This window comes from Coregonus clupeaformis, chromosome 38, assembly GCF_020615455.1.
Source record: "Coregonus clupeaformis isolate EN_2021a chromosome 38, ASM2061545v1, whole genome shotgun sequence".
Lineage (NCBI taxonomy): Eukaryota > Metazoa > Chordata > Actinopteri > Salmoniformes > Salmonidae > Coregonus > Coregonus clupeaformis.
The window spans coordinates 992,662-1,013,298 of record NC_059229.1 but is presented as its reverse complement, the minus strand read 5'-3'; the positions used below and the strand labels follow the sequence as shown (position 1 = coordinate 1,013,298).

Here is a 20,637-nt window from a genome sequence, read left to right as displayed (position 1 = left end):
CAACAATATCTGAAAAAGGAGATGGAAAGAAATGCAAAAAGAAAGGAAGAGGGAAAGGTAAAATGATTAAAAGATTTATCTGAGAGGGAGAAGAGGTACACAAGAGCGAGCTGGAGGTCAAGTCAAAGACAACACAGCGCAGCAGTGAAAAGACAGAAAGACACAGTTATTATGTGATTTGTTAAGCCACATTTTATTCCTGATCTATTTTAGGCTTACCTAAATAAAGGGGCTGAATACTGATGTAATTAATATATTTTAATTATGATTTTTGTTATCCCCCCCCAAATAAAAAGTATTTTGTGTAGATTGTTGACAAGAAATGACAAATCAATCCATTTCAATCTGACTTTGTACACAATCAAATGTGAAGAAATCCAATGGGTCTGAATACTTTTGGCTCACCGGCCAGTTTATTAGATACACACATCAAGTACCGGGTCAGACCCCACTTTGCCTCCAGAACAGCCTGAATTCTTTGGGTGTCGGAAACATTCCATAGGGATGTTGGTCCATGCTGACGCGATGGCATCATGCAGTTGCTGCAGATTGGACGGCTGTACATTCATGCTGTGAACACCCCGTTCCATCTCATCCCAAAGATGCTCTATTGGGTTGAGGTCTGGAACTGAGCAGGCCACTCAAGTAAACTGAACTCGCTGTCATGTTCCAAGCGATGTTTTTCCACTCCTCAATTGTCCAGTCTTGGTGATCGCTTGCCCACTGGAGCCGCTTCTTCTTGTTTTTAGCTGATAGGAGTGGAACCCGGTGTGGTCGTCTGCTGCAATTGCCCATCCGTGACAAGGATCGACGAGTTGTGCGTTCCGATATGCCGTTCTGCACACAACTGTTGTACTGCGCCGTTATTTGTCTGTTTGTGGCCCGCTTGTTAGCTTGCACGATTCTTGACATTCTCCTTCAACCTCTCTCATCAATGAGCTGTTTTCGCCCAAATGACTGCCACTGACTGAATGTTTTTTGTTTGTCGCACCATTCTCGGTAAACCCTAGACCAGCGGTTCCAAAACTAGGTGTCGCGACCCATGCGGGGACGCCTGATATGGGGTCGCGGGAGAATTTCTAAAATCCTTTAAAAACATATATATATATATATATACAAAAATATATCTAATATCGTCTTTGTATTTCAAAATCATTGTAATGTGGTTAACCTTAAAAATCTTAATGAAAATTATTCATATCTAAATGATACATTTCAACCAGAGAGCGCCCTTAGATCATGGGAAAAGGCCACACTTGACCATTGCACTTGGATCATTCCTACGGTGAATGGCTAGGCCTGCTACAGTATGAAACCACTTGACTTTCTGTGTAATGAAAAGAAAATGTGTCTCCTTGCTTATGTAACAGGCATATATGGGAAACTGAATGCAAGCATGCAGTGAAATACAAAACATTCTACAGATGAGTGACCAAATCAGTGGATTCAGAGGAAAGAATTCTCATTGGAGAGAGTCTTTCAAAAGCGAACCATGCCACCTTCCCTCGACTGTGCATGTTTCTAACAGAAAACAACATTAGTAAGTGTCCCACACGAGTGATGACTGCTCACCTCCAATGCTTGGAGGAGCAGTTTGGGACTTACTTCCCAATCCGTTTGACTGTGATCCTTGCTCAGTTGGCATGCCGGTAAGTGAAATCGAACAGCTGATCGAGCTGTCATGTGACCGAATGCATTCACAGGTCACTACGGAGTAGTTTTAGTTCCTGACTCAAAGGGAATAAATACCCTGCCGTCTCCTTCTGAACATTAACAACTGGGAACTGGGAACTCTGACATTTCTGACTTCCAACTTCAGTGCGTTTAAGACAACTGGGAACTCGGAAAAAACAAGCTCCGACTGGGAAAATTCATTTTGAACGGTCATCCAACTCAGAATTCCAACTCAAGAACTCGGGCCTCTTTCCAGAACACCGACTTTCCGAAGTGAAGATCACTGACATCTTGATTTGACTGCGTAATTTTCTGAGTTCCTAGTTGTCTTGAAAGCACCATCAGTGCTCTTGTCTGCATTAAAACCAAATATCAATTCAGGTTGGATGTGACAGCAGAGATGAGGTACACACTGTCGACCAAGCCCCTTTACTTTGAGAAGTTCAGACGCGACATGTATCAAGCACACCCATCTCATTAGTGGTGGTGAGATAAGATACATTATGTCACACCAATTTGCAATTGACTGTCATGACCCCACATTAAAAGTGAATGTCAGTTGAGAAGACCATCAGAAATACTGTTAGAATTTTTTTCAATTGACTGCCATAGCCCCAGATACAAAAGTAAACATTGGCTGTTAGTTACATAATTTTTTCACATGGTTAAGGTCGCGAGAATTTTCAGATATCAAAATGGGGTCGTGAGTCAAAAATGTTTGGGAACCTTGCCCTAGACACTGTCACGCGTGAAAAGCCCAGGAGGGTGTCCGTTTCTGAGATACTGGATAAGCGCAGACAAAGAAATGTTCTAAGATTCTTCCCAATGAGCTCTCCAATCTCATAAAACATTTTAGAAATAGGCTCAGTGTCATTATTGAAAACAGGGATGCCAATAAGTATTACTTGTTTAACAAAATCTCTCAACAATTGTATTAGTATAAAATATAAATGTAAATTTTTGGGGGGGACCATACAATACTTTATAGCTCAGTATTGTGTTATTTATTTTAAACAGTCTTTTTGCTCCTCTTTATCAAGGGAGCCAATAATTGTGTACCTTTCTGTAAGTGATTTCTGACTAACTGTAATTTAAATCAAGGTAAGACAGAGGTCCGCTGTAAAACCCAGGTGTTAATGTCAGTGCAACCAGGTTTAGGAAATCGCTAGCCCTGTTCCCAAAAATGTGTGTGTAAACTAGTGGAGGCTGGTGGGGGAGCTATAGCAGGACGGGCTCATTGTAATGTCTGGAATGTGATAAATAGAATGGTATCAAACATATGAAACCATGTTTGACTCCGTTCCATTAATTCCATTCAAGCCATTACAATGAGCCCGTCTCCTGTCGCTCCTCCCACCAGCCTCCTCTGGTGTAAACCCATTTTGAAGGCTCAAACGTAGTTACGCTAGCGACACTGCAATAGACCCAGCGAATGCAGGCATATTCACAGGCTGGCTAGGTGGTTTCATAACAATTGTGAGGTGCATTGTGTATGGTTTTGTATGGTCATGTTAACATTGTAACACTGAATGAAAAACACTGCTAGACATGTATGCATGAAAGGCCAAGTTTATTGGAGGATCACAATACAACATGTTAACCCTGAATCATGAATGGATGGATGTAGGGCAATAATATTAGTTATGTTGATTCCATATGGAGACAAGAAAGGATCGTCCGTGACCTCATTCTGGTACCTCAACAGCAAGGATGATAATGATGATGATGATGATAATGATGATGATGAAAACCGAACCACCATGCTAATCAACAGGAGACATGGAGTTAGCCTTCACCGTTGTTATAAACCTCTAGTAACTTCTCTTTGGCATGCATGATGTTCAGATAGATAGTTGGCTCAGAGATAGATAGAAACATACAGTAGATAGCTATATGTACATACGTGATGCTTCCTCTTCTGCAATGGCTTTCACAGCTCCATTCTCCGACTTCTCCATGGAACTATCCTCTTGGGGAAGATTTGTCATCATATCAAATTATTTAAGATTAAAACCAACAGTATTAGTAGTACACAAACACACACGCGCACACACACACACACACACACACACAAAATACGTACCTTTCTCAGAGTTATCTCCATTGAGTGAGCTTGCTAACAGCACGCCCACTAGAGAAAACAGCAGTAACACACTCTGGATCTTCATCCTGAAGCACATAGAGCATGGTATGTTAAAACACACACACACACTGGGTCATCATCCTCTAGCAAATGAGATAAACAGTGTTGTTAGGATGTCACATTATACAGTTGTCCACCAATATACTCTTGTAAGCAACAGTCCACCTACACCAGTCTAGCCATACACACCTGTCCACCTAAATACTCCTGTCCACCTGTATACACCAGACCACCCTTAGACACCTATCCACCTGTATACATCTGAGAATATGCTCAGTGAAAGCAAACCAACCTCTGATAGTTGGAAGATGCTGACTGATTGATGCCTGGTTGTCTTGGTGATGTCTTCTGGACCTCAGAAGTAGATGAGTGTCTCTCTGCCCCTTGCAGTCCTGTCTTATACTCTTTCTGCAGCTTACTACCCCACCTGGCCACACCTCTCACAGTCGAATAACAAACAAAATGACATTACAGCCGTGACAATAACCACAGTCACACACCCTGGAGTGTATTCCCTCCCTCCAGGCAAAAATAGGCTGAATCAACATTGGGGTTTCCTCGTAATTTAACGGACTTTATCAAAGTAATCATATTGCATCATAATGGCTGGTTGGTTGGACATGCAAAAAGTATGAGTTGTCTCATTTTTAGCAAGATTTTGAGCCAAATCACCGACAGGATTGAACCTATAAATGAAGTAGCTTGCAAGTTTACTAGATAGCTACAATAGTTGACGTGGTAACCAAACAAACAGATTTGTTAGTTTAGCTAACCAAACCATCAATTCTAGCTTGCTGTTATGAAAATCGAATTCAACAATACCAATACTGTTTTCAATTCAACTTTTTGAAAGGAGCATCTTGGAGTCACTCAGACCAAAATACAGGCTAAAGGTTAGACCTAATACAGAAATGTGACTTTTAAGATGTCTGAATACAAAGTTACATGTTATATAATCCTCCTATTTTTTTCAGTGAATGTACATGGATGTGTGTTAAATGAATGAGCAAAAATGTGTAATTTGGTCATATACACTATATATACAAAAGTATGTGGCCACCCCTTCAAATTAGTGGATTCGGCTATTTCAGCCACACCCGTTGCTGACCGGTGTATAAGATCGAACACACAGCCATGCAATCTCCATAGAGAAACATTGGCAGTAGAATGGCCTTAATGAAGAGCTCAGTGACTTTCAACATGGCACCGTCATAGGATGCCACCTTTCCAACAAGTCAGTTCATCAGATTACTGCCCTGCGAGAGCTGCCCCGGTCAACTGTAAGTGCTGTTATTGTGAAGTGGAAAAGTCTAGGAGCAACAACAGCTCAGCCGCGAAGTGGTAGGCCACACAAGCTCACAGAACTGGACCGCTGAGTGTTGAAGCACGTAGCGCGTAAAAATCGTCTGTCCTCGATTGCAACACTCATTACCAAGTTCCACACTGCTTCTGGAAGCAACGTCAGCACAATAACTGTTTGTCGGGAGCTTCATGAAATGGGTTTCCATGGCCGAGCATCCGCAAACAAGCCTAAGATCACCATGAACAATGCCAAGCGTCGGCTGGACTGGTGTAAAGCTCGCCGCCATTGGACTCTGGAGCAATGGAAACGCGTTCTCTGGAGTGATGAATCACGCTTCACCATCTGGTAGTCCGATGGACAAATCTGGGTTTGGCGGATGCCAGGAGAACGCTACCTGCCCCAATACATAGTGCCAACTGTAAAGTTTGGTGGAGGAGGAATAATGGTCTTGGGCTGTTTTTCCATGGTTCCAGTAAAGGGAAATCTTAACGCTACAGCATACAATGACATTCTAGACGATTCTGTGCTTCCAACTTTGTGACAACAGTTTGGGGAAGGCCCTTTCCTCTTTCAGCATAACAATGCCCCCACGCGCAAACCGAGGTCCATACAGAAATGGTTTGTCGAGTCGGTGTGGAAGAACTTGACTGGCCTGCACAGATCCCTGACCTCAACCCCATCGAACACCTCTGGGATAAATTGGAAAGCCGACTGTGAGCCAGGGCTAATCGCCCATTATCAGTGCCTGACCTCACTAATGCTCTTGTGGCTGAATGTAAGCAAGTCCCCGCAGCAATATTCCAACATCTTGTTGAAAGTCTTCCGAAAGGAGGGACCAACTCCATATTAATGCCCATGATTTTGCAATGAGATGTTCGACGAGCAGGTGTCCACATACTTTTGGTCACGTACTGTATTTGCAACCACTTGAATTTTGTATGACATCAGTGGCCTAGTCAAGGAAGCATCATGCAAAAATATATTGGCACACCATTTAGACCATGGGTAAGAAATTAAACCAAGCAGTTGGATGGTTTAGCAATCTGCCTTTGGTAGCCAAATTGACATGTTGAACAAGTACGATTGGATGGTGGTTCTACCGTTTAAGGTCTCTGATAGGTTGATTTGTTATTTTGTTACCGGATATAATGATCTGCTCAGCTGGCCGTCCTCAGCATTGTGGCTTATTTTTTAGTCTTTCACTCTGTGGCTCAGAGACCTCTTGAAGTAGGCCAGTCATTTTTTGATACAAGAAATGTACATCTGTCTCCTAATCATTCATATCATGTATAGGTCTGTAGATAAGACGGTCAGATCACAATATTGATTTTAATCTGAAAAGTCCTGACCTTACATTTGCCCCCGTGCCAAGGGTCAAATGTAACATCTGTAAAATAAACCAAATGAACTCAGTTAACTTAAAAAACATTCATGTTCATGAATGATCATATTATCATAGACATATTTAATGATTTTGCAAGAAATATTAGTATTTTTATGTACGTAACCAATATTTACAGTAAGACCCCTGTTTGTGCATTGCCATTCGATTCCTCTCAATACATCTTGAATAGTATGATGGTGCCCAGATCATATCGGTTTACAACTTCTTAGGCACTCTACATGACCCCAAGGCTATTTAAAGTGAGAATTTGTATAATTAATGTATTATTCATATCATCTTAAAGTTAAAATCACTTGTTTTCAACATTTGGCTGCTTTGCTCAGGGTCATTTTAACACTGCGTTACAATTGTCCCCAATCCTAGCAGCCATGACAAAACCTCATGTGCCTAGTGAGAGACAATAATCGTGACACATGTCAATCATGTCAATGTTTAACCAAAATATAGTGATGAAATTTATGCTAGTTTGAATTCTTGGACATTAATGCTCAGGACAGTATAAAAAATATACAGCCGCTGGAAAATACTACATTCACCCCCAAAATAACAAACATTTGTCCATAAAACAAGCAAATAGTAAGATATTTGGCTGAAACCTTTCAAGCAGGGAGAGAACCTAAATATGCATGTACTGAGTGAGTTCTCACTCTAGCTTGTTTTGTTTGGAGAAATTCAAAGTGTTACAATTGCTCCCCAATTGCCCCTGGACTCCCGTACTAAACTCAGAAAGGCATTAATAAATCAGATTAAAAAGTTGAGGGGAAATGACCTGGAAATGTTACACATTGCACCTTTCATGTGACTTAGAGACCGTTTATAAACGTGGTAAGCCCTTGATCTCACGTTTTGTGAATATCTATTTCTTCAATTGCTTTTGCAGACACATTGTATCAGACATTTTGTTGGAAATTATTATTTTTCACAGGAAACAGGAGGGAGCTTGCTCAGGCAATCTCAGATCCCAGTTTCTGACATTAATCCCTAGTGTGTATAGAGTTGTCTTGTAATTCAGAAGGATGCCTCTGAGTAAATAGTCCTTGGAATTTTTGTAGAAATTAATTAAGTTTAATTAGCCAATATGCAGTAGGAGGGGGCTCTGAAGTGTGATGCAAATGCAGTACCTGGCCTAGAGCGTGTTCTGTGCCGGACAACCTGGTGAAACTGTAATGTCAGGCCTGCAGCGAGTTCTTTGACAAGATCAGCAAATATCATTCATTAGTTCCCAGTAAACCACAAACTTGGTAAGGTAAAGAAAGTGGTAAATATACTGTATAAACGGATTACTTCACCACTGTTTTTATTTTACCATCTTCCCAGCATATAATGGGCCTTTGAAGACCACAACACTATGACCACAGCTTCTGCAATCACATTAAAGACCACAACACTGTAAGGGCTTTCACATAAGCCTGTTATGATCCAGATGGATTCTGTCAACATCGATATGCAAAACAACATTAAAAAAAGGGGTGTTCTGGCCTGGAGCACCAGGTCCGGTGTAACTGTCATTTCAGGCCTAGCAGTTTGGCTTACTGGGAACTCATTATATTGGCTTATCTTGGCAGAGTCCACACTTTAGGCCAGGTATTTGCCTCCTACTGAACATCGACAAAAATACATTAATATATATATATATATATATATATATATATTTGCGATAATTCCCAGGAACGTTTACCGAGCAGCATCCTTTCTGTCCAAATTGAAAGACAACATGGATACATAGAATTCTATTCACACAGTCATTAAAGCAACAGCGTGTCCAGCCTTTAGGTCCAGACCTGATCCTGGAAAGCTTCAACCTGTGAAGGCGGCTCCACTCTAAACAAACTACAACATATAAAGGCTTTTATATAGCATATAAAATATCTTCATAAGCACTAGATGTTTGACGAATCATATAGGGTGGTTATGTCTGGTGAGTATGCGGGCCATGGAAGAACTGGGAAATTTTCAGCTTCCAGTAATTGTGTACAGATCCTTGCGACATGGGGCCGTGCATTATCATGCTGAAACATGAGGTGATGGTGGCAGAAGAACGGCATGGGAATGGGCCTCAGGATCTCGTCACGGTATCTGTGCATTCAAATTGTCATGGATAAAATGCAATTGTGTTCGTTGTCCGCAGCTTATACCTGCCCATACCATAACCCCACCGCCACCATGGGGCACTCTGTTTATAATGTTGACATCAGCCAACTGCTAGCCCACACGTCTGCCATCTGCCATCTGCCCGGTACAGACGAAACCGGGATTCATCCGTGAAGAGCACACACCTCAAGTGTGCCAGTGGCTATTGAAGGTGAGCATTTGCCCACTGAATTCGGTTACGACACCGAACTGCAATCAGGTCAAGACCATGGTGAGGACGATGAGCATGAAGATGAGCTTCCCTGAGACGGTTTCTGACAGTTTGTGCAGAAATGATTCGGTTGTGCAAACCCACAGTTTCATCAACTGTTCGGGTGGCTTGTCTCAGACGATCCCGCAGGTGAAGAAGCCGGATTCGGAGGTCCTGGGCTGGAGTGGTTACACGTGGTCTGCGGTTGTGAGGCCGGTTGGACATACTGGACCTTGGAATTGGCTTATGGTAAATAAATGAACATTCAATTCTCTAGCAACAGCTCTGGTGGACATTCCTGCAGTCAGCATGACTATTGCAAGCTTCCTCAAAACTTGAGACATCTGTAGCATTGTGTTGTGTGACTAAACTGCACATTTTAGATATTGGTGGAAAAAGTACCCAATTTTCATACTTGAGTAAAAGTATAGATACCTTAATAGAAAGTTACTCAAGTACAAGTGAAAGTCACCCAGTAAAATACTACTTGTGTAAAAGTCTGAAAGTATTTGGTTGTAAATATACTTGCAGTAAGTATCAAAAGTAAATGTAATTGCTAAAATATACTTAATTATCAAAAGTAAAATCATTTCAAATCCCTTATATTAACCCAAGCAGACGGCACCATTTTCTTGTTTTTAAAATTTACGGATAGCCAGGGGCACACTCCAACACTCAATACATCTAGAATAGTCTGATGGTGCCCAAATGCATTATTTACTAATGATGCATTTGTGTTTAATGAGTGCGCCAGATCAGAAGCAGTAGGGGTGACCACGTGTTCTCTTGATAAGTGCGTGAATTGGACCAATTTCCTGTCCTGCTAAGCACTCAAAATGTAAGGAGTACTTTTGGATGTCATTCTTTAGGAATGTAGTGAAGTAAAAGTAAAAGTTGTCAAAATATAAATAGTAAATTAAAGTACAGATACCCCAAAAAACTACTTAAGTAGTACTTTAAAGTAGTTTTACTTAAGTACTTTACACCACTGATTTTAGAGTGGCCTTTTATTGTCCCCAGCACAAGGTGCACCTGTGTAATTATAATGATGTTTAATCAGCTTCTTGATATGCCACACCTGTCAGGTGGATGGATTATCTTGGCAAAGGAGAAATGCTCACTATGAGGGATGTAAACAAATGTGTACACAACATTTGACAGAAATAAGCTTTTTGTGCGTATGGACAATATCTGGGATCTTTTATTTCAGCTCATGAAACATGGGACCAACACTTTACATGTAGCGTTTCTATTTTTGTTCAGTATATTATGTATTTTTAAGGTGTCACTAGACCACAAGCATAAATCTCCATGGTGTGCTTTTACAGACATATTTGGCACCAGAAGTCTGTATTCAACAGCTTAAAAAACAAATATATTATTGAAATGTACAAATATTTTATTTGTAAATACAATGACTAAAGTGTCTAGTTCACATACACCACATGACCAAAAGTATGTGGACACCTGCTCGTCGAACATCTCATTTAAAAATCATGGGCATTAATATGGAGTTGGTTCACACTTTGCTGCAGTGGGTCCTCATTTCAAAGTAGCATCATAAGGCATCAGAGCTTGCGGGATGCTGTGCAATGTTATGGCATGTTGGAGTGCATGATGTCATAGCATTTTACTGTCAGCCATTGTTTCCATTGATGCTGCAGTAGGTTGACCACCAGAGGGCGTCTTTGGAGAAAAAAAATGAAAACAAAAAAAATGTATGCTCTGGATAAGAGCGTCTGCTAAATGACTAAAATGTAAATGTAAAATGTCTTTCTGAAGATTGTTGGAGCTTGCTTACTTTTCCAAATAATCCTACAGATGTCCATGCAGGCTAGTCGTTTTGATTGCTATACCCTATCCAAAAGATCATATTCCAAAGTTTTTAATTAACCTAGTTTTGCCGCACAACACAAAATGTTTTACAGATGGCCTCTCTTTTAGCGCGAAATGGTGCTGAAATAGTTGACCGCATGGGGGCTATTGCTTCAAATCCTATCAGAGCAATTGGATGACTTTGGGTGTTTCAGTAAGCAACAATTTGATGCCTTCAATTGCATTAGCCTATTTTATTCCAATATTTTTGTAATTCAGTGATATTTATTCCCATAGTAATTTATTATGGATCCATCCAGATGTGGTTAGAAAACACTGCATGTGTTGGGCTATGCAAAGAGATGGGTAAAGTGACATGCCTCGCAAACAACCATTAATAAATGTAAAGTCCCTAAGCTCGGCAAGAGTCTATTGTACTGCTGATAGCCCATCAAGGGAGGATGGCTTCTTTTGTATTTCAATTTCTTGGAAAGGCTGATAAACCATTTACACCTGGCCCACAGCCTTGTTGTGTACTTACAGTACTGTGCACTTTCACTCCATTCTAACCCAGATGCTTCTTTCTATTGTTGTTTTCTATTCGGTAACATTCCACAAGTAAATGTAATAAATAAAACACATACATTAAATAGCTCAGGTCTGGAAAATATGTTAAACCTTTTTTTGAGTTTTATTTATCTGTGCTTAGTAGCTGAGGCTTTATGGCTTTGCCATCAACTTGTTAATTTAGCAGACATCACTTGCGTACATTCAGTCAACTCATATATTTTAAGAATATAATGGAATATAACATAACATTTTATTTTCTCTTACAATACAAACCTTACAGTATAACAACAGTTTTAGTAAGTAATAGGCTACAGTCCAGCTACAGCTTCTTCTGACAAAGTAGAAACATGACAGAGGAAGAGCAAAACGTACACTATTGTTTTAAATTCAATCACCCTCTTCTACTTCATCCTCCTCATTCCGTTCATTCAAATTCAATTGTAAGACATTTTGTCACTCCCATTCAACAACTCCAAATCGCGTTTGCATGTGCTCCAAAGGGATAACTTGAAATAACATGATATACAGTGCTGTGACAAGTACTGAGTATATGAAGAGGCAGCACGCAGACGCAAGAATTAACAAGGTCAAGGTTTACTTAACAATGATAACGCGAAATAACAAAGAGCGTAAACGACACGAAGCTTAACAATCACACACAACATCATCCAGAACAGTCCAGAGCTAAATAGGGGTGGAGTCTGTTCAGTGCTGGTGAACTGATCACGCATCCACTGCATTCAATGGATCAGAATGTGATGGGATAATCCTCGGCTTTGAGCAGAGTTTTGCTCAGATATGACCCCAACAATTTATGCATGTGATCCATGTTTACATCACCCTCGTCAGCCAGAGTTGAGAATAGGGGCAACATATAAAAATGCCTCTATCCACTCAGTCTCTCCAGATGCGCAGCTTTTTCTTGAAAGCAGCAATTTTATCATTTGGCTTGGAAGATGTCACTTGCACATCCCTGCATGGATAGGTTGGGCAGCAGTCTCGTTGGTAGGCCTATGATCCCGAGACAACGGTCCAATCGTTATCCATGTCCCCTTATGTACTAGTTCAGAACACGCAATATTTCACCTGCACTTGAATTTTGAGACAACTATTTGAAACAAAGACATTCTTCATATATGCAGAGAATATATACAAGAAGTAGGCATTTGAAATGTCAGTGGTCTCATTTAATTGTATTGCAAACCAATTTGATGTGAAGGCTCTTTCTAAAACCTGTGATTCAATATCATCTGCCATATCCTGGATTCTACGTGTGACCGTGTCATTGGAAAGTGGGATTTTATTTCACTGATCTTTGTAGCATCAGTTGGGCCTAAAACTTCTCGGCAAGCATCCACGACTGAGGGCATGACCACATTTTCAACTATAGTGAAAGGAGCCTGGCACAAATGTTATGAGACAGGAAGTATGAAGCCTTCAGTAAACTCTCGTTGTCTGTGAAATTATTGTGCATAATTTTTGCTTGCTAAATCTGGTTCATCCTTTAATGTGGATTATTTGTTTTGAAATGTCTGCGCATTTTCGATGGCTTCATAGCACCTTTGCTGAGGCAAGTCTGAGCAATCACACAGAGCGGTATTGGCAGGCAGCTGTTATTTTGAGAGAGAGAGAGAGAGAGAGAGAGAGAGAGAGAGAGAGAGAGAGAGAGAGAGAGAGAAGGCTGCGCAGCAGGCCTAGCTTGTGTGTGTGGTGTAGCTATACTTAGTCATGTCAACACAATTTGTTTACTGCGGCATGCATAATTCAGCACATTGCACAAGTAGGCCTATAGCAAGTATTTATTGGAGTCAAATATGCCACGGAACCCTCCAAAAAACAACAATCATATTCAAGACAAATATGCCGCGGACCGGCAAGCATTCCACCATGGACCAGCGCCATTCCTCCATTGTCCGGCGACCGGTCCACGGACCAAGGTTTGAGAGAGGCTGGGCTAGATGGAGTAGTTAGTCCTACAACATCTAGTGGTCACGTCGGGGACAACAGTTGTTGACAACTGTAGCATTGTAGCTAACCCTAACCCTTTTCCTAACCTTAACCTCATTCTCTTAACCTCCTACGTTAATTCACCTCACCTGCTGTGTTAGTTCTCCTAACCTGCCACGTTAATTATCCTTACCTGCTATGTAAACAAACCATCTGTGGAGACAAATCATCAGTATCACCACAACGGCAGCAAATCACGTCAGCCATTCAGTGTTGTTGTTTATGTATGTAGCTGGTAGGCTAAGCTTTAGCATGAGCAATGTCTTTCAAAAGGAGAACACTCACAAATGCGGTAAGTCTGGAGATTTTTGTAAATTCTGACTATGAATCTGAGTATGAAAGTGAGGAATCAGATTCCCGACAGTGAGAGTGAGGAGCTGCCTCCCAACTTTGTGGCCATTGAGAACCCTGAATATGAGGACCGCTTGCCCACAGACTAAGTCACAGGTCCCGCTGAAGATGCTTGTGGTGATGGTGGTAGACCAACAGTGGGTGAAGTACAGGAGGTCTGCGGTAGCCAGCCATTTCACCCCTCCTGGCCCTGCTGTCTGGAGTGCAAAGCCCCTTGCCATTTCCATCTGAGGCAGAGTGCTTCAAGCTTTTCTGAAAGAGGATCTTGTGGGAGACATAGAGGAGGAGACTAATCACATGAAAAGGTTAATGCTATAAAAAAATATATATTCCTAGGTGACTTTATCTTTGCCAGAATCTCCCAATTTTTCATACCTCTTAATTTTTTAAAGCACTGGACTCAACAATCCTGCCATTTATTTGGGGTTACCTGCAAATGCCCAAGGAAAGGTGAGTCTATCCATCTTTAAATATTCCTACTAGGCTGCAACTACCAGGGCGTTAACCTACTGGCAAGTGGGCTTCCCTGATGTGTTAGACACTGATGCCCCCCTGTGGCTAAATATGGAAGCCAGGCCCACAATAAATACCACTACTTTTATCCAAAGCAGAGTGCCCAAACAAATTGACAGACAACAACTTTGTTTTGAGAAACTCTTTAAGAACTCTAAACTACATTAAGCATGTTTATAAGGTGCCTGATGCCTCTGTATACACCCTAATATGTTTTAATCATTATTTTGTTCCATCCCCGTCTGATAAGTTATTGTTGAATGGAAGAAGAAGCGTCTGGACACAATTGAAAACCTATACATAGACAAGCAATTTGCATCATTAAATCATTCAAAATAACACATTTGAACTTTCTAATTAAAAAAATGTCCCACAATTTACAAGTCAGACACTATGTCAAAGGGAAAATTCCAAACTTTGAAACCATCCATGTGCAACCCCACTGGCCACACACTGGTTGAATCAACATTGTTTCCACGTCATTTCAATGAAATAACGTAGAACACCAATGTGGAATAGATGTTGAATTGACGTCTGTGCCCAGTGGGACACTCATTTTATGACCTGTTAAAGCGCCCTCCCAACTCAGAACACCTAGTCTCCCAGTTTGTATCATTTTTCTCCAACTATATGGAGGCCTCTACTAGTCATCTCGAGGAGACCTGGGGTGAAAAGCCAATATTGAGATTTTGGATGAGATCTGGTGTGAAGCCCTGTCTAGAATTTGCTCTTGTTCCATTAATGCCAGGTATCAATTGACACAATATAACTCATGCACAGACTTCACTACTCCAAAATCTAACTACATAGAATCTAGCCCCAGGTTTCCCCAATATGTGACAGATGTAAAACCTCAGTGGGCTCATGTAAAACCTCAGAGGGCTCATTGACTCAACTTTTTTGGATCTGCCTCCTACTAAATGACTTCTGGGTGAAATGTTGTTGAATCGAATTCAAAGGTGTATGAGAGGGCCATTCAACTTGACCCAAATTCGTGCTCTACTGAACTATACTATACTATACTATACTATACTATACTATACTATACTATACTGAACTATACTCAAGATTACTCTACTGCTCTAGTGGTATTGAGACCATTCTGTCTTTAACTCATCATGGTCTCAACTCACTGGGTCTGGATCTTGGGACCTTAGTCTTTGGTTGGTCTGTGTCTAGGTCTAAATCTTGTTTTTCTGTATTTAAACTGGTCTTGGTCTGGTCATGGTCTTCTTACACGGATTCAAATAGTTGGTGTTATTCATTGTGGCCACTGGATGGCGGTGATGTTGCCTTAAGCCATTTGCAAACCATAGGCAAACCAATTTGAAGAAGAAGACAATGCTCTTTGATCACTGGCTGATTGCTCCCAACCCATAGGATTTCTTTACATTTCTTGAAAAAAACAACCTGATATGATAATATACATTAAACACATAGATCATTATTTATATTTTGGATTATTGAAGGACAGGGACATCCATAATGTCCCAACATGCCAAAAAGTACAGCAGAGAGCACAGAAGCAATGGTTAAACCTTATGGTTAAACCTTCAATAAACATGTAGTTTTCGTCATCACTATCTGATCAGGATTTGTTGTGTCATAAAATAGGTTTGTTATCTGCCCTCTGTGTCACATTGGCCCCTCCCTGTATGCAAATTGATCCAACCTGCCTTGGACCTCCCCTTATGACACAATCTGTTTAAATCAACAGAAAACAGCACACTTTCATAGTCAATAGTTGTAAACTCTCATCATTACAGCCTACTTTTGTTATCCAATTATTTAAGAATGGGTCTAACACTGTCCTGATAACCTGTCCACAGCTGTACAAATAAATATGCAGAGAATCTCTTCCATCCCTAAAAAGTCACCACACAAATGAGCTGAGTATCTGGATGTGTGTAATCAAATCAAATAGCACATTTCAGACATGAATGCAACACAATTCACAGAAATAAAAACAATGAAAATATTTATTATACAACAAACATAAGAGGATAAATGTGCGGCCAGATTCTCTCTCTGTGCTTTGGCTCCAATAATAAGTACCTCAGTCTTGTCTTGATTTAGCTGGAGGAAGTTATGAGCCATCTAAGTATTTAAATCACTAATACAGTCTAATAATTTATCTGTGGAGCTAAAATCCTCTGGTGACACAGAAATGTAAAGTTGTGTATCATCTGCGTAGAAGTGAAAATCAATGCTGTGCTTTCGATTAACGCTGCGAAGGAGTAACGTATATAAACCAAACAGTACCGGATGCAAAATCGAATTTGTGAAACGCCACATGTGATATCTTTTTTCTCTGAGTTACGTTTACCAAGGGTGACAGAAAACTCTCGATCGGTTAAATAGGTCCTAAACCAATTTAGAACTGGACCGGAGAGGCCAACCCACCTCTCATGTCTGTCCAGAAGAACATCATGTCAACAGTGTCGAGTGCAGCACTTAAATCCAAAAGTACAAGGACAGAGAGCTGTTCGGCAACTGTGTTGGCTCTAAGGTAGTTTATCACTTTAACTAAGGCTGTCTCTGTGCTGTGGTGGGCATGAAAACCAGATTGACATTTTCCTAAAATACAGTTGGCACTTAAAAAATCATTTAGCTTAAGAAATATTGGAGATTGGCCAAAAATAGCTAAGAGCTGAAGGATCTAGATTACTTTACTTCAGAAGGGGGTTTACCCATAGCAGTTTAGAGCAGTGGGGAAAGTGCCTGTGAACAGGGAGTGTATCATCAAACTTCTCATCAGGTATTGCTTGACTGATACCCAGCCTAATGTTTGTCATCTTTTCTCTGAAATATGGCGCAAACTCATCACATTTAGATGTGGAGGAAAGTTCATATTGGTTTGCGGGGGTAAGATTTATCAGACCATTAATGGTTGAGAACAGCACTCTCAAATTATTCTGATTATTAGTGATCAAGTTGGAAAAATTAGCCCGTCTGGCATTTCTAATTGCCTTGTTATATATGCTAAGTTGCTCCCTCAGAATATCGTAATGGACCTGCAACTTTGACTTCTTCCAATATCGCGTTGCCTTCTGCAATTTCTCTTTAATTGATTCGTTGCTCACGCATCCAAGGGGCACTCTGTTTGGATGCTATAGTGGAGCTATGGCATCAATGGTTGCCCTTCATTTGCTATTAAAGTTATCAACTAAATCATCACAAGAGGAAGACATAATAGGTGATGGTGTATTGTTCATACACTCAATGAAATCTGTAGCAACTGTAGTGTTTCTTAATAATGCATTCAGTATTACCCTGTGCTATGGGCAACAAGGTAGTAAAAAATACACAGTGGTGATCAGATAAAGCAACATCAAAAACAGAGGTTATGATTGCTCTAACATTTAAAAGCGCCATATTCAAAGAGTTTGGGCCACTGCCCGGTGGCATATGCCTCGAGGTGACCAATATAATAACAACCAAATTATTTACGTTGCAACCATGATTTCTGACAGTCTCCACTCTATCAGAATGGTAAGAAATGACAGTTTGTATAAACTCACTAGAAGGTGGAGATAGAGGAACCTAAATTAGTTTACTCACAATAACCATAGTGCCATTTCTATGGGTTTATATGCTTTCCAAGTCCTCTGTTGCTTATTCTGACAGGGAGGACTGGAGCGCTACCAGACCCTGCCAGTCAGTCTCTAAAACAGTTTGCGATGTTGCTGGAAATAATCCTGGAACCACTTAGGGTGAATCCAGTATCTTTTAAAAAGTGCTTTTATCTCCCACAACAAATCAAAATTGTCACAAAAGGAGATATTCCTGTCGTTGAAAAGTTTCTTCAGGGACTAGTTTAGGGCAATGAGTTGGCAGAAACATTCCTAACCCCTACAATATCATGGGAGGGGGCCAGAGATAATGGTTATCTTCCCTGTGCTAGTGAGGGTGTTAAAAAAAAGGTATACAAGAGCGAGCTGGAGGTCAAGTCAAAGACAACACAGCGCAGCAGTGAAAAGACAGAAAGACACAAACAGAAAGACAAAGTTATTATGTGATTTGTTAAGCCACATTTTATTCCTGATCTAATTTAGGCTTACCTAAATAAAGGGGCTGAATACTGAAGTAATGACTATATTTTAATCATGATTTTTGTTAGATTGTTGACAAGAAATGACAAATCAATCCATTTCAACCTGACTTTGTACACAATCAAATGTGAAGAAATCCAATGGGTCTGAATACTTTTGGCTCACCGGCCAGTTTATTAGATACACACATCAAGTACCGGGTCGGACCCCACTTTGCCTCCAGAACAGCCTGAATTCTTTGGGGCATTCTACAAGGTGTCGGAAACATTCTATAGGGATGTTGGTCCATGCTGACGCGATGGCATCATGCAGTTGCTGCAGATTGGACGGCGGTACATTCATGCTGTGAACAGCCCGTTCCATCTCATCCCAAAGATGCTCTATTGGGTTGAGGTCTGGGGACTGAGCAGGCCACTCAAGTAAACTGAACTCACTGTCATGTTCCAAGCAATGTTTTTCCACTCCTCAATTGTCCAGTCTTGGTGATCGCTTGCCCACTGGAGCCGCTTCTTCTTGTTTTTAGCTGATAGGAGTGGAACCCGGTGTGGTCGTCTGCTGCAATTGCCCATCCGTGACAAGGATCGACGAGTTGTGCGTTCCGATATGCCGTTCTGCACACAACTGTTGTACTGCGCCGTTATTTGTCTGTTTGTGGCCCGCTTGTTAGCTTGCACGATTCTTGACATTCTCCTTCAACCTCTCTCATCAATGAGCTGTTTTCGCCCAAATGACTGCCACTGACTGAATGTTTTTTGTTTGTCGCACCATTCTCGGTAAACCCTAGACCAGCGGTTCCCAAACTAGGTGTCGCGACCCATGCGGGGTCGCCTGATATGGGGTCGCGGGAGAATTTCTAAAATCCTTTAAAAACATATATATATATACAAAAATATATCTAATATCGTCTTTGTATTTCAAAATTATTGTAATGTGGTTAACCTTAAAAATCTTAATGAAAATTATTCATATCTAAATGATACATTTCAACCAGAGAGCGCCCTTAGATCATGGGAAAAGGCCACACTTGACCATTGCACTTGGATCATTCCTACGGTGAATGGCTAGGCCTGCTACAGTATGAAACCACTTGACTTTCTGTGTAATGAAAAGAAAATGTGTCTCCTTGCTTATGTAACAGGCATATATGGGAAACTGAATGCAAGCATGCAGTGAAATACAAAACATTCTACAGATGAGTGACCAAATCAGTGGATTCAGAGGAAAGAATTCTCATTGGAGAGAGTCTTTCAAAAGCGAACCATGCCACCTTCCCTCGGCTGTGCATGTTTCTAACAGAAAACATCATTAGTAAGTGTCCCACACGAGTGATGACTGCTCACCTCCAATGCTTGGAGGAGCAGTTTGGGACTTACTTCCCAATCCGTTTGACTGTGATCCTTGCTCAGTTGGCATGCCGGTAAGTGAAATCGAACAGCTGATCGAGCTGTCATGTGACCGAATGCATTCACAGGTCACTACGGAGGAGTTTTAGTTCCTGACTCAAAGGGAATAAATACCCTGCCGTCTCCTTCTGAGCATTAACAACTGGGAACTGGGAACTCTGACATTTCTGACTTCCAACTTCAGTGCGTTTAAGACAACTGGGAACTCGGAAAAAAACAAGCTCCGACTGGGAAAATTCATTTTGAACGGTCATCCAACTCAGAATTCCAACTCAAGAACTCGGGCCTCTTTCCAGAACACCGACTTTCCGAAGTGAAGATCACTGACATCTTGATTTGACTGCGTAATTTTCTGAGTTCCTAGTTGTCTTGAAAGCACCATCAGTGCTCTTGTCTGCATTAAAACCAAATATCAATCCAGGTTGGATGTGACAGCAGAGATGAGGTACACACTGTCGACCAAGCCCCTTTACTTTGAGAAGTTCAGACGCGACATGTATCAAGCACACCCATCTCATTAGTGGTGGTGAGATAAGATACATTATGTCACACCAATTTGCAATTGACTGTCATGACCCCACATTAAAAGTGAATGTCAGTTGAGAAGACCATCAGAAATACTGTTAGAATTATTTTCAATTGACTGCCATAGCCCCAGATACAAAAGTAAACATTGGCTGTTAGTTACATAATTTTTTCACATGGTTAAGGTCGCGAGAATTTTCAGATATCAAAATGGGGTCGTGGGTCAAAAATGTTTGGGAACCTTGCCCTAGACACTGTCTCGTGAAAAGCCCAGGAGGGTGTCCGTTTCTGAGATACTGGAAGCGCAGACAAATAAATGTTCTAAGATTCTTCCCAATGAGCTCTCCAATCTCATAAAACATTTTAGAAATAGGCTCAGTGTCATTATTGAAAACAGGGATGCCAATAAGTATTACTTGTTTAACAAAATCTCTCAACAATTGTATTAGTATAAAATATAAATGTAAATTTTTGGGGGGGACCATAAAATACTTTATAGCTCAGTATTGTGTTATTTATTTTAAACAGTCTTTTT

At 40.8% G+C, this 20,637-nt stretch overlaps 1 long non-coding RNA gene across 1 annotated transcript; it reads right to left on the bottom strand.

Annotated features, from left to right (window-relative positions):
• Window positions 1–3,227: 3,227 nt before the first annotated feature.
• Window positions 3,228–4,182, bottom strand: LOC121572376. Its single transcript, XR_006001876.2, has 4 exons — window positions 4,110–4,182; window positions 3,758–3,843; window positions 3,578–3,643; window positions 3,228–3,437 (listed from the first exon to the last, which is right to left on the bottom strand). It is a non-coding gene; the product is annotated as an uncharacterized LOC121572376 (long non-coding RNA).
• Between the last annotated feature and the right edge of the window lie 16,455 nt (window positions 4,183–20,637).